The 18,194-nt window shown below is 44.0% G+C and overlaps 1 long non-coding RNA gene across 2 annotated transcripts in view; it reads left to right on the top strand.

The window, feature by feature from the left end:
- The window catches only part of LOC123384898, a 273,919-nt gene that overhangs the window by 246,597 nt on the left and 9,128 nt on the right, over positions 1-18,194 (top strand). The window contains exon 4 of one of the 2 annotated variants that reach the window (XR_006596627.1): positions 8,354-8,688. The exons of the other annotated variant lie outside the window; for it this stretch is intronic. This is a non-coding gene — a long non-coding RNA (uncharacterized LOC123384898). Of the gene's footprint in view, positions 1-8,353; positions 8,689-18,194 lie in introns of those variants that run through there. 2 annotated transcript variants of the gene reach the window in all.

Below are 18,194 nucleotides of genomic sequence, written 5' to 3'. Positions count from 1 at the left end.
GAGGGGCTCTGGTTTGTAAACACCTTTACGCCCTCTGTTTCCTGCCCACGTTAAATGCTAGCGAAGGTACTTAGCTGCAGAACCCTGTAGAAATGACTACATAAATCAGTGGCAAAATTGCATTGTATACGAAAAACCGAATAGACTTACAGGAGAGTTAAATACTTTAATATTGAGATTTTCCTTGGAAGACAGTACACGGTTTCCAGTTAAAGAGCAATGAGAAATGTCTCCTCCTAGAAGGGTTTGCTTCCAGCTTATGTCATGAACCAACCCGTGTTTTTCTAAAACTCGAAGCAAGTGTCGGGCACCTGGAAAGGAGCACATACACTTCTGGGTATGTGTGCGTATGCACATGTGCACACACACACACACACACACACACACACACACACACACACACCTCTGAAGATTTTAATTAGAATCCAAGTCATAAGAGCATAAGAGATATACTAATCCTTTGAGCAAGGTGTTAATTGTTAATCTCATTTTTCCTGTCTAGTAGCCTTGCATAACACTGTTTATAATAGGCTTCCTGTGGTAAAAGAATGGGCCACTGCACCTCAATACATGTTTTCCAGTAATCATTTTAGTGGCCAAGGGTCCTTATAATAGTGGCTAATCTCCATAACATCATCATTAGTGGATGAGGGTAACTCAAATTATAGAGACCCTTTGCTCTAATTATAGACTCTGAATTGCAAATCCATTCTTTAATCAACTGTAAATGCATTGTAAAGGGAATTGTAAGTTCTTTCCAGGGAGCAATATGCATTCAAGCCAGCAGACTAGAACCAAGCGATGTAATGTGCTTGGGGAATATTAACTGGATATGCTCCTCATAGAGCTTGCATTACGATATGTCTCCTTGCTGGAGAGGTGGGTGTCATAAGTCATATGTTTCTAGATTTCTAGCATCATTACAAAGGTGTGGCATTCATATTTTCCTGGTCCAGAATCCTCAGCAGTAAGCAAGTCAAGTGTGCTCTCAAAGGTCTACTTTTTCTATGACTTGCTTATTTTCTGCTCTACTTAAGAGCCCAAAGAGAAAAAACATGTGTCTCAAAATCCAAAAGTTCATGGAATCCCCTCAATCCATAGATTTTGTTGTTATCAAAGTGAATTTGCCTTGGCTGTAACCTCTAATCTACAAAGCCTCAGACAGATCAATTTCCCTAAGCCCACAAATATTATTTAAAATGGAAAGTGAGAGGGGCGCCTGGGTGGCTCGGTTGGTTGAGCGTCCAACTTCGGCTCAGGTCATGCTCTCATAGCTCATGAGTTCGAGCCCCACGTCGGGCTCTGTACTGACAGCTCAGAGCCTGGAGCCTGCTTCAGACTCTGTGTCTCCCTCGCTCTCTGCCCCTAATCCACTTGCATTCTGTCTCTGTCTCTCTCAAAAATAAATAAACATTAAAAAAAATTAAAATGGGAAGTGAGAGATAAATTTCTAGTCTCTTTGGGTCACGGGCAACAAGTTGATTTAATCAAATGCGAGGCAATTTACAGATATTCCAAAAAAATCTAATTAAGGGGATTAAAAGAACTAGAACTGTATGCAGGCTTGTCCAGGGACCACTGTCTTTATTATCTTATTGATGAGATAGAAAAATGCAGCTCTACTCATTTCCTTTTCAGAATGTGAGCAATGATTTTTCGTCTGCTTTCCTTGGCAGAGAACGTAGACCCAGAGAGAGGAAGCAGCCACAGAAGAGTTAGGGGCACATTCGTAGACTCTCCAGTATTTATCTTCAGTATTCTCGATCTTCCCAGATGAAACAAACTCCTCGTAATCCACCCCCCCCACACACACTTTTTTGGCTTCTGTGAGATGATCTCAAGTCTGACCTGAGGGAACCTAATGAGAAAGCAAACACTTCCTCCATGTCAAGATGGCCCTGGTTGTTCCAGGAACCCAGAATTTTCCTGGACATCATTATTTTCTTTGGCGAAGTCCCAAGCTATCTTTCATCCGTGAAATTGAAACAAAGATGATCACCCCTTTAATCTCATTCTGCCCTTGTGTTATTATTGGTCTCTAATATTTGGGGTGGGAGAAAATATAATTTATGTGTAATTATAGAATGTTCATTGCTGAGAAGTTTATTGGATTTTTTTAAATGTTTGTTTATTTTAGAGACAGAGGGGCGCCTGGGTGGCTTGGTCGGTTAAGCGTCCGACTTCGGCTCAGGTCATGATCTCATGGTCCATGAGTTTGAGCCCTGCGTCAGGCTCTGTGTTGTCAGCTCAGAGCCTGGAGCCTGTTTCAGATTCTGTGTCTCCCTCTCTTCTGACCCTCCCTTATTCATGCTCTGTCTCTCTCTGTCTCAGAAATAAATAAACGTTAAAAAAATTTTTTAAATGTTTGTTTATTTTAGAGAGAGAGAGCAAGTTGGGGAGGGTTAGAGGGTGGGGTGGGGGGAACAGAGGATCCGAGTCAGGCTCTGCACTGACAGCAGAGAGTCAGATGTGGGGTTCAAACCCATGAACTGTGAGATCACGACCTAAGCCGAGGTTGGACGCTCAACCTACTGAGCCATCCAGGCATCCTAACTGCTGAAAAGTTTTAACGAGTTACTCATTGTGTGTTCACGAGAACTCCAACCAAGTCTCTTGCATTCGGACCTTTAAATTATGATTATTTTATATTGTAACATTTTCAAGCCTTTCTGTTGAAATGTTTTAGGTGTTTGATTACACTGAAGAATTAGAAATTAAAAATCTCCATTTTCTGGGTAAGTCCAACACATTACAAAGAAGAATGGCACTCAATATTAATAAAATCTTGTGTTTAGCTTTTAGTGTTAAAGTAAAATAATATCCTGCTAGTTTCCCGGAAAACCGGGGGATTCATTTATTACCATGACGTTCTTCCCTTTGCTTTAATATTACTATGCTTTCTACAACAATTTTGCTAGATTTGAATTATTGCTGAAAGCTACAAAGGTTAACATTAAATATATTAACTTTTTAATGTTACTCAGCTTTTTCAGCCATTATTCTTCCGTAGACGTCTGCCATTATTTACATAATTATTTCGTCAATCTCGCCACAGCTTATACCTTCAGAGTGTAATACAATGAGTCTTCATATTTCATTCTGCTCAAGAAAGGCCACGAGCTAGATGAATGGCATCAATGGTGTCCATTCATAAGGCTGACCTGAAACAGATCCGTAGCTTGGTGGGGAATTGACTTCAAATCTATGGGACAGAGTGTGAGGCTGGACGCAGAGTTGCAAGTCGGCAGGGAGTGAACGTACGTTTTTGTGGTCAGCGGGTTTTGGAAAACTTGTATCTTGGTGGCCAGGAGACTTTCATTTTTTTTTTTTAAGTGAATACAGTCCTCATAAAATAAACAATGATTCCTCCATACACCGGCACCCCACTTTTTAACTGAATCACTTCCGTAGATGTCTTGCTTTTACCCTTAGGTTCGATCTTTGTTAGCCTGGATCTCCTGTGCGTGGCTCCTGTTCACTCTGGCTCAGTAAATATACCTGGCGGTATTGAGGCTTAGCGAGGCGGTTAATATCCAGTTGGTGCCTTCTTGACATCGTGAAATCACTTTCAGTGTTTTTGGTCATTATCCGCCGAGATTTATGTGTTCCTTGTGCGCTGCCAAAGGGCCAACTGTGACAATGCCCTGAGTTATCTCACCTCCCAAAGTAACAGTCTTGAAAAGGCAGATTTAGAGAGGATTTTGAAAGCTTAGTTTCACGCTTTCATTTCTCATGGAAGCGCCACCATAACAAAGGATTCTATTTAAGTTTCAGACCCCGCTGCCAATGAAAGCTACTGAAACATGATGGAGTGTCTCATTCCTGTGCGACTCCTAGTCTAACGTTTCCAACGGTGGATGTCGAGGTGACATCTGACCGACGTATGAACAAACACGCCTGGATTTCAGGTTTTTCTTTTCGTATCGTGGTGAGCCTTTCATTTTTGTCTTTAACTCACCTTCGGCAGAAGAACCTAAGTATGGAAAACAGTGTAATGAGTCAGGAAAGCCCGTGCCTTCTCAAAGCCAGAATTCCGATGGGGCGCAATTTCTAAACAGAGGAAAAGTGTCAGTTGATGAACTGATTGTATTGCTTGTCATTACTATCCCATTACCGCTCTATTATTTACATCAAAGCCAGAGAATAATATTTACTTTACAGCGAGAAGCAAGAGGATTTATTGCGATGATCTTTTCTCGCACAGGGCTTAAATTCCACCTCCCTTCATCTCCTATCCATTTGGCCGCAACAATCTTTGTTTCACAACTTTTCCCTCAAGACCCTGTCCCTGGCCTCTACTTCCACTCCTCGAACTTATTCCTTCATTTACTTTCTTTGAACTCATTCCAGCTGCTCCTCATGTCTCATGAACTAATTAGAAAAATCGAAAGTTCTTTGGTAAGAGCAGAATAAAGAATAACACGTCCAAAAGAGAAGTTCTCCATAATACAAATATTGCCCTACTTTAAAAACAACACTTCAAATGCTTCCTAAAGTACGCGTGTATATGTGATCTTCTGGAGTCCCAGCAATAATTCTGGGGAATATTTAGGTGTGTTGGTTCTTGTTCACGTGTGTTCTCCCCAGTCTTTCCTCTATAGTTTCCTGCCCGCCTGCTCTCTCTGGCTTTCCAGCGTGGTCGTCAGGAAGCACTAGGAGGAGGTTCAAGGTGGATATGGAGAGATCACCTGCTGGGAGTGGCTGCTTCCCCCAACCTGGGTTCCGCTTGCCACCCTATCTCCACAGTCCCAGGATTCAGTGGGCTCCCCGCATTTTTCCCTCGTTCATTCTTTCAGCTCCGGGGTGGACAGCAGCTTCCCTCTGCGAAAAGTCTTGCGTGTCCCGCCATCTTTAAATCTGCCCACACTTTTGTTAGGAGTTCCCTCATCAACATCTTCATTGGATCCATCTCAAGTGGCTTCTGTTTCCTGCTTATACCTTGACCGACAAAACTGGGCGTATTTTATTCGCTGTTAATTTTGTTGATGAGGAAATTAAAGGACAGCGACGTCAGCGACTTATCTTAAGTCACACGTGGGGTCCAAGAGGGCTAGAAGCCAAGTCTCCTTGCGGGTAGGTCATGCTCCCTGCACTCTTTGTCATGCCTACAGATGATCTCAGGCAAATGGGTAGTAGCATTGTTCCATCTTGTTCACTGGGGTATCTCGAGATCCTAGACCAGAGACAAACACTCTGCGGTTGCCTCACCCAACATACACTCCACACCTTCATGCCTATCGGCGAGAGCGAGTTCAAGACCCGTGTCTGGCTACATTTCTACACATGGATGCATCTAATGAGTTCTGAGTACAGACATGAGGATGATGAAACAGCGGACATGCATGGGGGTGGGGGTGCGTTTCCCAGCCCGTGCTGGAGTGTCTGCTTTCTCTCACTGTCCCCAACAGCACGGGCTGGGCAGCAGCTGATCTGAGGATCAGTCCAGGCTCAATTTCTGTGACTACATCCAAGTGCAATTTCCTGCCCCCCCCCCCCCGAGATGTTCCGAGGCATCTAACATTCTTTAATAAATCCCATTATGCATCAACTAGTGAGAAACTAGATATTCCATCGTCTGCAGCTAACAACATTGGTCTATAACTTCCGGATGAAAGGGTAGTTTTGCTTTACCCCAGCCGTTTAAAGCTTCCCCGTCTGTACTGAAAACCTGTTTCCCCTATTTTCCATGCCTCATTTTTCTTCCTCATTGCAACCAGAGATCTTACAACTCATTCCTAAAAGAGACGTTTTGTGTATTATCAGGTTCAAGGTTCCTTTCTGCCAGCCGTAACTCACCATTGCTGACGCCTTCATACCCTCGTCTCATGCCCTAACGCAGGTATGAAGGAGAAGGTCTTCTCATGCGTTTTTTCTTTTCTTTTTCTTTCTTTTTTTTTTTTCTTTCTGGCTGTGACCAGAGCTGGCTCTCAGATAGCAATGTTAAATATAGAAGTTGGAAGTTAGAAAATCCCCTCCCTCCCCCTTTCTACTGTGGAGAAAAACATCCTGTATAACTAGATTTTCTAAACTTTATTCCCTCCCCTCTATGCCTCTGCCGGTTTCTTTATAACTTGAGATAAGAAAGCCCAAGGGGGGAATAAAATAAAGGAAGAAAAATAATACTTTGGGATTTACATATATTGAAATGTATCTTGTTTTTTCAAAGGAACCTGGGAAATAAGGATAGACTTTTACAAGTTCCACCAAATAGCTGGAGAACCGAGAAATATTATTATGAGGTTGAGAGACTAACGTTGTTTATTGACAATCCCAAATGTTAAAATTCTTGTCTTAAAGACTTCCTTGGGAGTCCTTAGGAACTGGGGCTTATGGTTTCATTATGTCCTGCTCTTTCTCTTCTGTTTCGAGCCACCAGTGCCACTGTTACACATATTTAAAAATTTTTAATTCCTTAATAATTTTACGAGTACAAATTGACATCGAGGCATTCTTTATTTTTTTTTATTTTTTATTTTTTTATTTTGAGAGAGAGAGAGAGAGAGAGAGAGAGAGAGAGAGAGAGAGAGCACCAACATGGGAAGAGGTAGAGAGAGAGGGAGGGAGAGAGAATCCCAAGCAGGCTCCATGCTGTCGGTGCAGAGCCCAATGCGGGGCTCGAACTCACGAACCATGAGATCGTGACCTGAGCCGAAATCAAAAGTCAGATGCATAACTGACTGAGACACCCAGGCACCCCAACATCGAGGCATTCTTGGAAGTGGCATACCCCTGTGTGTTCACACAAATGCACGTTCATACCCACGATGGTGATACATACCTGAATATGTACATGTATATACACGTGTGTACATGAGGTGTCTGAAGGAAGGAAGGACAGATTCATCTTTTTTGTCTTTCTGCTGCAGCTGAGAAAAAAAGTGTCTTGCAGGCTGACCATGTGTTTGCAGTTATGTTCCTGCAGCCCTACTGCTCCGCTCGTAGTCACAGCCCCGTTAGGAAAGAAACCAAAACCAAAACCAAAACAAAACAAAAAGCCTTCATGCCCTCCCCATTCTCGAGAAAGCATATGCTTTGGAGTCTCTGATACTGAAGGACTTGCCTAGAACAAGTTAGGCTTTTCACACTTTTTCAGTCAGACGTTCATTTATTTCACAAACATTGATTTTGCGACGTCTCCAAGATGGCGGGCACTTGCGGGGGTAAGAGGTGTGAAAGCAGATGAGGGACACCTCAGCAGATGAGGCTGGGAAGAAGGTGCTGGTGCCGTGAGGCACACAGTTCCTTCCACTGAAGATCATTTGCTGCGCACACAGTGGCAAAGGCGACTGGAGGAGCATAGTTTTGGGAAAAATGTGTACATCACATTCTTCCTTCTTCCTGTTCTCAGGCAAAGCAGAGAGTTCCACGTCTCACATGAAGATTGTGTCATCAAAGGCCTTTGATTTAAAGCCGCAAGCACTCACTTAAAGCACAATTATCCATTAGCTTACATTTTAGAAACACCCCAAACCATACATCCTTTGAAAACGAGGACCAGGCTTTTTTTTTTTTTTTTAATAACAATTGCATTTGAAAGAGAAATTGCATGAAAGATGTTTTGTATTCTAGGATGGAACGATGATCTGTGTAAACTAACAAACGTATATGGCTTTAGTCTTCATTTATGAGGGTAGATAATGTGACTGTCTTCAAAATGGGAATGTAGTGTGTATTTTAATCAGTTAGAGCTTTGCAAGGACGTACAGAGCACTCCGTGTTTGCTATATATTATCAGCATTCACGTTATGGCAAAACACTTTGGATTGCAAAATAATTAAAATTCACTTTGCCAGTGTATTGAAATTAATGGATGAATATTAATACAAGCAATACATTTCTGACAGTGGCACACAGGATTGTACTTATTGACTTGTTACGAGTCAATGCTAAAAGCGCTGTGGACGGCGAACAGTGAGCTTATGAGTTTGGCGTATTTCCTTACAACTGCAGTCTTGAATTTAAGTTGTATTTTTTCTTCAGTTCCTTTGCCTTAAACTTATTTTCAAACACTCATTACTCTAGCATGTATATGAAGATCAAGTGTCCTTAGCACTTTAGATGTGCGCTAGATCAGATCCTCGGGTGATCTACAAAGTCAAAGATCTACCACCTTGCCCAGGATGCGGTGTTGGGACCAGTCCCAACCACACTTGCTGTTTGGTCTCTTGGAAGTGACATCCTTGGGGAAATGTCCCTGTAGTCACACCTTTCACGTTCAGTATTGCAAGTAAATGGTCATCTCACTCTTAACCTTGATAATACAGTAAATGTACTCATTTGCCTTGTAAATAACCATTGTGTGAATTTATTTAGCTTAAATTTGATTTACCTTAAAATTAAACATGCCTTTCAGATTTAAACATCGGGTCAGCCGCCTCACTGTCCGGGGATTTTTGAAAACGCAGGAGTGATTTGCTCCAGAATGAGTTGGGCAGATCAGTATGTAAATCCCCACTCACCAGATACTTCCCCCCATCTGGTGCCAGAGGTCACGTGGGCAGCCATCCCACAGAGAAGCAATGCAACAAGGAACTACTGGGAACTCGCTTCCTCTAACATCAAGGTTTCGCTGACCCAAGGATGGTCAGTTGCAATCTTCCCCGACGCCAATCAGTTAGTCATCAAAGTCACCGGAAGATACTGCGGTTTGCACCTTTCTACTTTCGACAAACTCAGATCCCACTGAAACTCAGCGTTCGGAAGATTTATTTTAATAGATGAAGTACGTGGCTTCCCTCTAAAGTAGGAGAGGCGTCAGCTTTGCTCTCTGCTGTGTTCTTACTGTTCACATGTGTTTGCGTTTCTAGTATTACTTTTGATCTGGAGGCTGCGGGGTTTTTTTTTTTTTTTGGAATTTGCAGGGAGGGAGTTATTAAGGCACTGTCCAATTTGTAAGGGTTGATTTATTAATGCTAGTTCTTAGGATCACCGAAACGACGACTAGCAAAAGTGGGTAGAGTGGGGCCAATGAGTCAATCCACACTGTAGATAAAAGCTTTTTTTTTTTTTTTTCCTTTTATAGATTAAAAGCATGAGTTGCTGTTTTGGTATTTTGTTCCCTCCTTCCCATGCCTGCACTCTGGGATATATACACCTTACACCGGGGATCTAGGAGGCTACAGTTTGGCAGGAGGCATAGTGGGAATGAGGGTCTCCAGGGCTCACATTCAGTCCTTGGAAATTTGCTTCAATCCACATACACTGCGGCTCCAGGTTCTTTCAGAGATTTGAACCTTTCAGCCATGGGTTGGCAAGTCTGTTGGTACTAGAAACTTGAGTCAGAACTTCACAGTATGGCTGCAGCCTTTTTGAAACGGATTCTCTTATTTGTAAATATTCACGTCAAATGTAAGAAAGAAGATGGTGTGTCACATATCACCGTGGCTGTTAGAAATTGAAATTGCCCTGCTAGACTTGAAACCAAGTGGGCTTGGTAATTTTTAAACTCTTTGCAAGTTTTCTTCAGTGCATAGGAATGCCAGTTTTGAGCTTTTGCAATTTTTCAGTGAAACCAAAAAACAAAATATAACTTCCTTTTTAGATTGTTCAATTGGAGAATTCATTTTGGATTATCCTCAGATGCTTCTGCATTTTCTCTGTTAATACAAACAACTCATATAAACGTGGATGCATCTGATTAATTTCAACGTGAGAAACAATGCTCTCTTTACATATATTAACTTTAATTAGGGCTTTATTTTTTTCCAATCAATGAACAGAATTCACATATCATTCAATGCGGGGAGACCAATTGTCTGATTTAAAAAAAAAATAAAAGACAAAATAATCATTTGGTTGTAGCTCAGGTTTAATGCTAAGTCTCAGCTGTGCTAATACAACTGACATTGACATGCAGCTGGAATGATAATTGGGCTAAAAGTATTTCTCCTAACCCCCTTACTAATGACAGGTTGGCAAGACATGGTAACATTATCACAGTTAACTTTTTCACAAATGATAATATACCAGAGCAATCAGCTGGTATTAACCATCAAAGCTTCCTGGCTTCACAATGTAAACTCCCTTGTCTGTATTGGAAATATTTCTTCCATGCGAATAAAATATTATTTCGTGAAATTAAGGTAGATATTTTAAAACACCAGTGTCCAGAGCCATGAAAATTTGACATTGTGGACTCAGTTCAGCAGAGGTAACACTTTTGTCCTGAAATTACGTTGACATGCTCTTAAGTACACTCTCTTTTGGTTTAAACCCTCAGGGTTTAGCAACCCTAAAACAGACCCATTGGCCATCCTGCTTTTAGAGGCTTCTCTATTTGAACCTCCTTCCCACAAAAATATCAAAACATTAGATTAGGGCATGAAGGAGTACTAAGCATGAAAAGACAAGAGCACAAACTAAGTTCTCATTCTCCTGCCTCCATTATGTTCTTTCTCTTTTACTTCTCCCTGCATCTGGCCCTCACTGCCCTCCCTGTGGGCCCTCTTCCCTCTCTCTGAAGGCACTTTCTGCTTCACAAGGCAGCTGGCTGTTTCCTGCATCTTCCTGGCTTGTAAGTGAAAGCCACGGAGGCGGGGGTGGGGTGGGTGGGGGGGCGCTGGAGCAGCCTGCTGGGGCACATTTGGAGCCTGGTGCTGAATTCACTGGCTGACAGAGGCAGAGAAAGGAACACAGAGAAAGCACAGGGGGAGAAGGGTGCCAAGCACAGTACCAGCCTCAGAATCTTCATTTCTAAACAGGAGGTAGTAGGTCCTACCTCCGGCTTGGTTGCAAGCATTAAATAACTGGCTTTTACAGGAGCTTTGTCACTTGTACCTACCGAGGAGCCAGAAAACACTCTGGGAGCCTGGCAGGCAGTGCACATATGGAAATGCGATACGCGAGCTTGCTTCCCCCCCCTCTGGGGAGCCAAGGAATACTAACGGGCATGAAAATAAGAAGGAGCGTAACAATTTTTGTAAGTTTAGAATGCTTTTCGTTGAGCCTTTCTTATTTTTTTATTTTTATTTTTTTGAGAGAGAGACAGGCGGGCAAAATGGGAGCAGGAAGGGGCAGAGAGAGAGGGAGACACAGAATCCGAAGCAGGCTCCGGGCTCCGAGCTGTCGGCACAGAGCCGGACTCGGGGCTCGAACTCACAAACCGCGAGATCAGGACCTGAGCTGACGTCGGACGCTCAACCGACTGAGCCACCCAGGTACCCCAACGCTGGGCATTTCTACACATGGTTCAGCAAAGAGTACGAACGCAGTTTTGGACTGTGAACGAGATATCGTATTCCACCGTGGCCAGCCCTGGAAGACCACAGCGGGAGGATTTGCATCAATTCTTGCTGCCACATTTAAGATGGTATGAGCCATCTTAAATGTGCGTTCGTATGCGTTCGTAGATTATCCTTGAATGCTTCCACATTTCAGGGGACAGGAGGATGGAGATTCTCGAAAGTGACCTCACCCAAGACACAAGGAGAAGGGTGTGAGGTTTCCCTGCAGAAGATAACTGTCACGGAGGAGGCACGTTCAGGGATGGCATGATGAAAAGGTTCTTTAAATCATTGGGAAGGGGGTGTCGGTTGAACATCCGACTCTTTTTTTTTAAATTATGTTTATTTTTGAGAGACAGCATGAGCAGGGGAGGGGCAGAGAGAGAGGGAGACACAGAATCCGAAGCAGGCTCCAGGCTCCGAGCTGTCAGCACAGAGCCTGACGCGGGGCTCCAACTCACAAACCGCGAGATCGTGACCTGAGCCGAAGTCGGTCGCTCAGCCGACTGAGCCACCCAGGCGCCCTGAACATCCGGCTCTTGCTCTTGGCTCAGGTTGTGACCCCAGGGTTGTGGGATCAAGCCCCACTTCGGGCTCTGCGCTGAGTGTGGAGCCTGCTTGAGATTCTCTCTCCCTCTCCCCGGCTCACACACACAAACACAAACAAACAAACAAACCCCCAAAGCAAACACATAAAAATCCATGGAAACAACTCAAAAGAAGAATAATATTTTACGACACATGCAAATTATACAAAACTGGGATTTCAATGTTCATTTATAAAATGTGTTGAAACACACATCCATGCCCCTTCGTTTCTGTGTCTCTATGTCCACTTTCATGCTACAACAGGGGAGCTGGGTCCATGTGGCACAGACAATATTCCCAAGGCGGAGAATATTTACTTTCTGACCCTTTGTGGCAAAACTTTGTCGATCTTGTTTTGGGGGGGGGGTCCAGGTTGAGGCCCTTTGATGTGTCAGCACTTGAGAGAATATTTTGGCCTCCAGGACTTCACCCCCGGCAGGTGGCCCCGCTCATACGCATGAGTGCTGGGGTAGCAAAGCTGCTTCTTGGGGGTGCTGGTGGACCTAAATGTGAGGGCACGTAGGCCCTCAGCACGACCGAGACTCTTAAAAATTTGAAAATTGTGGCCTTGCGAAGAATGGAACAGATTTTTGGACCCTCCGCTTTATTTCAGGAGACTCGATGATTAGCAGACAGAATTAGTCCCCTCCCCTGGACACCCGGAAGCTTTTCAGCTGAGTTTCTTGGAGATGGTATTTCCTCTGTGGAAAGGGTCCCTCTCTGCGTGTCTCCTGTCGTCAGCCTTTCCGTGGTGGAGAGGCCCCGTGATGCGATTCAGGGTCAGCTCAGTGGGGTTTGTGTCGTGGCTCCCCGGCGTCTGTACATAAATAATTTCACCCCTCCATCCCCCACCTTCTCCTCTGTACAATGGGAAGGCTGAGGGGACATATGGGCCAACCCCAGGCACCCGGGGGGCATCCACAGAGCAGCGAGGTGCTCCGTCCACTGCGTTCGCACACACACTGTGTTCTCGTCTCTCTGCTTTCATTTGTCGTTGTCATTTTACCTGTGTGCAAGGTCAGCCCTTGCCCTGCACGGAGCCTTCTTTGAAGGCAGGATATTTATCTTATGCCTTTTAACCCCCTCCAGAACACAGCACACCGCCTCCTGCAAAAGTGACCACAACGTGCGTGTTTTCTTTTTTTTTCATGTTAGTGAACGCACGGATTTGTTTAATTAGTGTATGTCTGCGGCGTGTCATACATTTTCCTCTAAGAATGTTAATTACGTGCAAAAGTTATATAGCCTCTCTGATCTACAATGAAACTGATTAATCCATAATTCAGCAGCCTAAAAATTTATCTTGAGATTGGGCGAAATGCTGACATAATTTATGATGCAGCTGAAAAGTTAAATCGTATCCAACGTGGCCGTGAAAATGAATAAAACTGACATTTTTAGACATGAGAATTGGTCATTCTGTAGTAGAACTGTGCAATAGAATCATAATATGAGCCACAAATACAAGCTGCACAGGTAACTTAATTTTTTCTAGCAGCACATTTAAAATGTATAACGTGGTGAAGTTAATGTATATTTTGCATAACCTAATACGTCCAAAATAGCATTTTAATACACAATTAATATAAAACTATTAATTATATATTCTAAGTTCATTTCTCATACTAGCTCCTCAAAATCCCACACATATTTTACATGCGGGGCACATCTCAATTCGGACTGGTCCCGTTTGTAATGCCGATAGCTACTCGTGGCCAGTGGCTACGACGTGGGGCCCCGTAATTCTACAGTTTTTGTGATCCCCCGAGAGAACACGCCTATAAATTAATCAAAACGCTTCACTCAACAGCCGGAATTTAGCAGCAAAAATGACACCGCAGTCCATCATTATTTGGAGATAATTCTGCTAACCAGGTAACACTACCTGTGTTGGAATGTGCCTGAACCACAGCCCCGTGAATGTTGATACTATTGTGTCCCGTAACCAGCCACTGTCGGCATGGTTTGGAGACTGGTCCAGCCCCGTGCCCTCCCCCGGGGGAACACCTGAAGCGCTTGCTCAGAGGGGACCCCTCGCTGGTACAATCGCATGGGGGGCAGCGTGCCTGTGTTATTACTGCTGTTTCCTGGGAGCTGCTGACTGTGCCGGATTAGATAAAGCTGTGCTCAGGCATGTTCCTGTTGGTGATGAATGTCTCCGTGCAAGTCCCAATTCGTGCTGTTTGGCATCTGTGCAAACAGGCAGTGAGCTTCTGGCTAAACTGAACCGAATCGCGTGGTCCCCACTCAGTGTCATCGCCTCGGGTAGACACAACCCTAGGACATGCTTTTCTATGTAGACGTATTTATGTTCATACTTTTAAAGGCAAGGCAAAGTTAAAAGCACTAACGAGATGTGGGTCGTGATTTGTGCTAGGAAAAAAAAAACGGATATCAATGATCTAGTTTACCTGTTTATTCGCAGACACCTTCTTCGTTGCCAACAGTGGGATTTTGGGGGGGTCGTTTTATTGTTCGTTTAAAACCGTATCGCAAAACGTATGCAGTTGTTACTTACACATTTAAAGCATAAATAATGGCAGCTTTTATCTGTTCTATCATGTAGACTTTGAAATCCCATTTTGTTCTTGGATAGCTGCTTGGAAGGTTTTTATGGGCCGACAGCCAAGCCCAAACCTGGCTTTTTGGGAAAGGATGGGAAGAAGGAGAGAGGCCTCACGCAGCTCCAGCTGTCTGCCGTTGTGACTCAGAGATAAGGCTTTTTCAATACGACAACTTCCTAATGTCCGAAGCGTGAGTGGCTTGGGGACACCATAAAGGGAAAATATCCCGCTGCAATTTATTACGGTCAGGTCAATTAAATAGGATCGGAGCATCATCATCTTGTTTATTTCCATCACGGATCGGTGGAGATTAGGGGGGTGGGGAAAGTCTTTGTGGCCTCAACTCCTGCTTCCCTCTGTCAGAGAGGGATCCGTAGAGACGTGGTTGCCATCCACGTCAGCACCAGGTTCTCCACACGGGCAGGCCGTTGCGTGTAAATTGGTTAATATTCTATTGTTCATGGTCTGCCTTTGATAAAGGAAGACGTTCAGGAAAGGGACTGGATCGCTCCGTAAATAGCATGATCTGCGTCTTGGCTTTGTCCTGTGAAGTTCCTGCCAGAGACGGTTGGAGTCTCCGTGTTTGTTCAATAGGTAAAAAAAGCTTCTGCTTGTCACAAACCGTGTCTCATTTATTTATCTAGATCCCTTTCCTTCTGTTTCGCTGCATCCTGTTCTAAAAATATGAGCATGTGGATTCTGACAGCACGGGTTTCTGCCCTGTCAGTGTTCTGTTTATGCCGCTTGCTTCCTTTAAAGAAAATTACCTGCTTTCAATCTGACAAATCTCTTGAGACCACTCTTACAATCAAAATATAGTAGTTAGCTGGTCAAGCGATTAAACAGGCCAGGATAATAGGTGCAGACGTTAGCGTTTTCCTGGGCTTCCGGAGAGGAGGTCTGAGGCAGGGACTTGAAAACAAACCCAAACACGGGTGAGGAATGATTTGGGGAAAGAAATGGGTAGCTCAGATTCCAAATGTCCTTCCAGCTTGTAAGCCGTTGGTTCTCAATTCTGCATTGCCACCTGCAGAAACTGTGCCTGTCACTACGATAGGTTTTTGAGAAGGTGCCCGACATGGGTTTGGTCTGTGTTTTATTAACTGCGTGATTTCGGAGATCTGTGGCGTCAAGGCGAGCGTCAGGAGCTGTCTGCCTCGAGACGGCTGGGTCTGTTCATTTGTTTGCTTGTTCGGGACAAATGACAACCCAGGGCATGCATCATTAATGCCACTTACTGACGATGTTGACAATTTTTGCGTTTCCGCCTTGGCCCATGTCCCTAATCCTACACCACTGGCTTCCCCCTGTCCCTGACTTGTAATAAAACGTTGCCATGTAAGGCCTCATCACACGCCCTCTTCCTGCTCTCATTGACTGAGAGGTAACCAACCGGGGGCCGAATCCGCAACAAGAACATGGAAGGGGAAGAAAGCGGTGAGAAAAATGACGGGTCGAGTAGGAGATAATTAGGAAAGTCTGGGTACTGGGATGTCATACATAAGAGAGTGGCAACGTTCATGAGTGGAGGGCACAAATCCAGATGTTTCTGAGGTTGAATTCACAGGAATGAGCAACCGGTAGGATCCGTCTGCATGCGCAGGTAGGGAAGGGCGACGCGCACGGTAGCCGAGTGTGACAAATGTGGAATGGTGCTGTCGGGCAGGTAAGCGTGCTGCTGTCTGAACCGTGGAGTGCGGGGTGCAGAAGGCAGTCCGGGGGAAGAGACCGTGGGTTTTCCAGGATCTTGCTGCTCAAAGACTGATCCTGGAATCAGCTGGCATTGGCTTCACAGAGCTTGCTAGGCATGCGGGCTCTCCGCCCCGAGCAGACCTCTTGAGTTGCGACCAGCATCTGATAAGATCCCCACAGGAATCCCACGCACGGTGAAGTGTGGTCAAAGCTCACGCCCTACAGGATGGGCTGAGTTTGGGAGGTCTGTGCGTCGTAGGAGAACAGCCACAAAATCAGCTTCTTATCAGCAAAGGAACCTGAGGCTTGTAGGTGGTTGTTAGGAATTAAAGACATCCAAATGTTATTTTTAAATGAAATGGTCTGTAACATTCAGGCAAAATGGGATCCTGGGGAGAGAAGTTCTGGGCGATAATGAATTGATACACTTTGTTTTAAAAGGAGATGCCTGGGGGCGCCTGGGGGGCTCAGTCCATTAAGCGTCCCCATTCTTGATTTCGGCTCAGGTCACGATCTCACGGTTCGTGGGTCGAGCCCGGTGCGTGGCTCTGTGCTGACAGTGTGAAGCCTGCGTGGGATTCTCTGTCTCCCCTTCCTCTCTGCCTGCCTGCCTCTCTCTCTCTTTCTCTCTCTGTCTCAAAAATAAATAAATGAACATCATTAAAAAAAGAAAAAAAAAAAAAGGAGATGACTGAATTCATCAGCCAACATGGGATGCTTGGCCTTCTCATTCAAGTAGATTTTAGGCGTCTGAGGAGTAATTAGAAGGTGATAAGTCTTTGCAGTATTTTTAGAAGCTTTAGTTTTATAGTATTGGGTTGAGAGCACTTGATTTCTGAGCTAGGATCTGGGTCTGAAGAAGTTGCATTTGCAAAGCATCATTTAGAATCGAGACTGTTGTATTTGGAGTCAAAACCGCTGCAGGCACATTTTCTGCCTGTCAGTTTCTTGGTGTTGTGTCTGTTCGGTCTTTGGTTACAATAACATACGACGCGAAGCGATGAGAAAATCGCCAAGGATGGTTTAAATTAACGGTTGTCCTTCACCTTTTGGGCACAGTTTGATTTTATCAGGCTTTTTCCCCTCCCTCTTCTCTCCAATTCCGTCAGCATTGCCAACACTGGAATCAAGCGCCTTTATTAAACTAGACCAGGCAAAGCCAATCAGGGCCAGTCGCATGCCAACCGGTTACAATAGCCGATTCTAATGATGAAATAGAACCCAGTGCTAAAGTCAGGCCCAAAACAAACAAACAAATGCCTCCAGATTGGACGCCACATGGGCTCACTTGAGACACTGGGTATTCAGGATGAATTTTCTAATGGATGAAATCAGATTGAGTGTGAGCACTACTTTCAAGGACCATATAATTTCTGTTCTTGAAAATAATTTAAAATATACTTCAATATCTTTAGACTCTCCCGGATTCCTGAGCTTGGCCTCTTTACAGTAGTTAATTATATTTATTGTAATGATGTGATGCTTGGAACTGTACTTGTTCTTGACACGTGTGGTTTTGATCCAGGCAAAAGTCTGTGACCACAGGAACCACATTAGCCTGGCTCTTAACCCCCATATTTTACAAAGCAATTCATCACTATCCCCTCTCCCTCAAAAGTCTCCGAGATGATTCTCTATTTTTTAAATACGTAACATTTGAAAGCATTTTGCCGTCTCTCTAGATTAACAAAAATGGAAAACTTTTTCCATTCTGAAAACGTATGATGTAGGCTAGGGATCAACTTTAGGCCGAGGTAATCATTTTACTGCAAAAAGAAACTTACCATTGCTTAAATTTAAAAATACACATCCATATAACATATATATGCCTATACTATGTTATAGAGGTATATTATATACATCCATATACAAGATATATTTTTCCCTGAAAGGTTTGCCGACCATTAATTGTCACGGCACCACCAAATAAGTGAATATAAATTTATACTATTCTGTTCAAGGATGTTGCTGGCTCAAGCTATTTTGCCTGTCTTGTCATGCTGTTAGGTTAGGATAGCTATGTTTCGAAATATAAATTAAAACACAATTTGCCTGAATCAAGACTTTGTTCCTTCAGGCCTAACTGTCCTTCCCATGGATGGCAGGGGATGGTAGGGAACAGAGGGAG

The sequence above is a fragment of the Felis catus genome, chromosome A1 (genome assembly GCF_018350175.1).
Source record: "Felis catus isolate Fca126 chromosome A1, F.catus_Fca126_mat1.0, whole genome shotgun sequence".
NCBI classification, from domain to species: Eukaryota; Metazoa; Chordata; class Mammalia; order Carnivora; family Felidae; genus Felis; species Felis catus.
This window is presented reverse-complemented; position numbering and strand designations above follow the sequence as displayed.